General features: G+C 37.9%; 1 pseudogene; it reads left to right on the top strand.

Annotated features, from left to right (window-relative positions):
* Positions 1-543: 543 nt before the first annotated feature.
* Positions 544-4,375, top strand: LOC131395314 (olfactory receptor 5AN6-like; annotated as a pseudogene).

Here is a 4,375-nt window from a genome sequence, read left to right on the forward strand (position 1 = left end):
CTCTGGTCTGTTTTTCTGAGAACACTCAGTTTATCAGATTTCCTCTCACTGCCGCCTTCAGAAAAGCACTAAGAAGCCAGTTGCTGTGTGGCGAGGGGTATGGGTTTAACACTGGGAGGATGGGTTTTCTCATGCATCTGGTTGGGAGATCCTCTGGTGTGGTACTCTTAGAGGCTCACGGATGGACTTCCGGCTGAAACCCTGAGAGTACTCAGCAGGAACTATGCCTCATTAATGTCTTTGATATTTCTTTTGTCCCTTTCCTGATCTTACCTCTCTCTCATGGACTATCTGCTTGGTAGTCTACGTGCTTCTGGAGAGGAACAGGTTTCCAAATCTGCATCCAGCACAACTGTGGTATCCTGGACACTCATTGACTGGTCGTTTTTCCCTGGAGATGAGTTTGCTTCTGGTGAATAGTTTAACTTGTCCATTGTTGACTTGATGGGGGTGGTGCTTGAAATTCTCCTTTCACTGCCTCCACTGTGACAAAATTCATGCTTTTTTTCTGCTCCAAAAGTGTGCTGGAACTCTCTCTCATTCATGACTGTCTGCCCACATCAGCACTTTCCTGGCTTTACCCGACCCTGGCCAAGAACGGTTAAGGTAGGTTTACTGGCTCCTGCTGGCTTTGTTGCCCATACTGAGATCTGCTTGCCTATTACTGGATGCACAGATGGGATATATTCCTCCTGAGTCCCTTCCATTGGTGCTGGATACTACAACTCACACAAAGGTGCTTTTGTTTGTGGGTGGATATCCAATTCATTGTTACAAAAGTGGAACAAAAAGGAGGAATGTCTTTCACTGCTATGATACTGATGTCACGTCTCTTGATAATTATTAATCTTATTCATCTACTTGGGTAGATATGCAGCCTAAATATGGTCACTATTGTGATGCCAAATATCACCAAGTCAAAATTTTTGTTTAATCAGTTTCTGGATTGGTGTTGCCTGCAAGGTATCACACAAAAGTAGTATAAATCATTTCTGAAGGAATACAATTTAAGCTCAAGCATCAGGGATTCTCACAGATGAATTTTGAAGAAACATGAACACAAGATAAAAAAAAAATCACTGAGCACTGAAATAAATAAGGCACCTGAACAAGAGTTAACAGTAATGTTAAACTATAGAATGAGACTTGCAAAACTATGTATTTATGTTATTAGATAATAGTAACTCAAATAAGTATGTTTAAAATTTTCAAATAAAGGGTGCTACGTAAAGTATGGTGAAAGAATAATAGACTATCACAGCTAACCCTTTGGATAAATACAAAAATGAAACCTCTAGAAAGAAAACAAATATGATTGAAATTTGAAATTCAGTGGATGAATTAAACAGCCAATTAACAGAACTTCTGATAGAATGAATTTACTGGAAAAGAGATCTGTAAAAATTAAACAGAACACAGTTTAGGCATACAAATAATGGATGTGGAACTTATAGTAAGAAGATGCAACACACATTTAATTGTGTTCCAGAGACATATAATAGAAATGTAGAGGTAACTTTCAGAACACCTTCTGTGTTTGGTAGCCAACACACCACACTTAAGTTTTCCATATTGAATGAATGAACATTTGAGGAAGCTGAATATCTCCATGAGTACAAGAACAGTGTATACTGTACCTGATCAATAAAGCTTTTTGTTGTCAGGATTGTTGGTGATGATGATGATGGTGATGATGACGAAGAATGAAATTTTCTACTCTGTTCTCACAAAATTCTCCCTTATTTCAGTCTCAATGTGGACAGAACCACATGTAAGCCTTCGATGGTAAATACATAGTTTGTCTGTGACCATTTCTCTTTCCGTATTGATATTTTCTAATTAATAACTTCACTCCTTCAGAATTTTTCTCAAAGCGGTGCACCATGAAGCAATACTGATCTGATTTGGGGAAATGAACGCTTCTACCTTACTTCTCAGACTATTGCCTTGTACTTCTATGGGAATTTTCTCTTTTTATTCATTTTTGGACAAGGAGGATGGGAAATGGCTAGGTAGAAGGAAGACATTTGGGATGGATAATCTGACAAATATTTGTAGTTCATAGACATAGTTTATTTCATTAGTGTCAGAGCCTTTCTCCTGGGAAATCTCCAAACATCTACTGTTACTCGTATACACAACTCCCAGGCAACACTTGACATCCATTTTCTACCTTTCACACTTCCTATGATTTTCTTTCTAGTTTAAGTTCATCTAAATAAAAATGTGTTTGTCCTTCTAATGACATTCTGGAGAGATGACAGCTGTTGCATCTTGAAGAGGGCATACAGTGCCTGATGCAAAATATTCTTTTGGTTATTTACCATTTGGCCTAAAGACTTAGTGCTTATCTTCCTTGGACTGGCTCCAATGAGAAAAAAAGAAAGAACTTATAGAAATTCTCCCTCAGTTTGCTAATCCTCTTGTCCATTGCCACAGCACCCTAACCTTTGCATGAGTTCAAGTCACTCTACTTGGTAAGAGAAATCTTGACCCTAGGAACTAAAAGTAGCCTCAAGGGTGATTGAGAATCCAATAAAAACATATGCAAAGGTGGTAAGTGGTTGCTGTTTGCTAGGTAGAGAATCCGAGGTTTAAAACGTATTTTTTTTTTATCTTAAATAAATCTATTTATTTATTTATTTATTTTGTTTATTTCAAAAGTATCACTGATCCCAAGAAGATAAAGAATCATTGTCTAGATAATTTTACTCTGATTTGAGGAAAGAAAAATCTGCACCTGTAAGGAAGGGAGCATAATGGCTCTTTCAGTCTTGTCTTATCTAACTTCTCAGGGGCCTTCCTAGAGTCATTATGTTGGGTAAATCATATGCATTTCCAAGCTTCTTCTTGGTGTGTGACTATTCCCACCAACCCATTACATTTTTAATGTATGTCTACAGACTTTATGAAAGCATAAAGGCAGTTATAGAATTATCTGTCATCTCTGATTACAGATAAACTCAATATTTGTTCTCAAGGAGATTTTTAAGAGCACCACTTCACCATCCTCATTTGATATATGTGGCTCAACATGTTTTACTAGCTTCTTCAAGAATTAAATTAATATCAGAGCCATGGTTGAGCAGAATCATTGTTTCACCCTATAGAAAGATGACATTATTTTCCTAATTTAGTCTGTTTCTAATTCTTGTATGTTTGTAAATTCTTGAATAGGAAAACATGAAATTAAGACATTGTAAGGAATAGTGTACCAAGGAGGCTCGCTTACAGTCTTTTGTCCCCAAAGAGAATGATAATATTTATCCAAGAGAATTTTTCAGCTAAGTTTGGTGATTATACATCCAAGACACAGATTAACTCAACATTGGTGATTATAGCTGTATATTTAGCCAGCTGCATGGAAAGAAATGAAGAGTATTTCTTTGTGTTTTTTGGAGAATGAAATCACTTCTTTCTCTCATCTTTTTCCTAGCAGTTGACACCAAACACGTTCATTGAAGGGGATAGAAATTATACCTCTGTGGCAAGTTATTTTCTCTTGGGACTCTCAGATGAAAAATAATTGCAGCTTATCTTCTTTATAATCTTCTTAGGGATCTACATTGTGACCCTAATCTGGAACCTTGGTCTCATCATCCTGATCAGGATGGATCCCCCAACTGCACACACCTATGTACTTTTTCCTCAGGTTCCTGTCATTTGTAGACATCTGCTATTCTTCTCCCACCAGCCCAAGGGTGCTTTTAGAATTCTTTAAAGAGAACAAAATGATTTTGTTCATTGCCTGTGCTACCCAGTATTTTGTTGGGTCCTGGATGGGTGAGGCTTAGTGCTGCCTCTTGGCCGCCATGACCTATGACAGATATGGTGCTATTGGTAGGCCTCTGCAGTACTCAGTCATCATGGCTCCTGACCCTTGTCATAAGATGATTGCTGGGTCCTATGGGACTGGTTTCCTTGGTCGCTTAGTTCACACAATCCCTTGCTTTCTTCTCTACTACTGTGGATACAATATCATTCCAAATTTCTTCTGTAATATAACCCTGATTGTTTCCTTGTCTTACTGCAATCTTTTCACTATCCAAATGATTCTTCTTCTGGAATCTCTTTGTTGGGTTAAGTTCTTTCCTAGTTATCATCTTATCTTATGGTTTTATTGCAGCTTCCATCCTGAAAATATTTTCTGTCAAAAGTAGTGCCAATGTCTTCAATACCTGTGCCTCCTACTCAGAAATTCTGACAATCTTCTATGGTACAGGCTTCTCTGTGTTCCTGCTTCCTAGCTCTACTCACTCCAGGAAGCAGGACAAGGTTCTGTAAGTGTTCTATGTTATCCTCATTCCTGTGTTAAACCCTATTATCTAAATTCTGAGGAACAAGGAGATCAAAGAAGCTCTCAACAGGGTGACAA

The sequence above is a fragment of the Diceros bicornis genome, chromosome 31 (genome assembly GCF_020826845.1).
Source record: "Diceros bicornis minor isolate mBicDic1 chromosome 31, mDicBic1.mat.cur, whole genome shotgun sequence".
Lineage (NCBI taxonomy): Eukaryota > Metazoa > Chordata > Mammalia > Perissodactyla > Rhinocerotidae > Diceros > Diceros bicornis.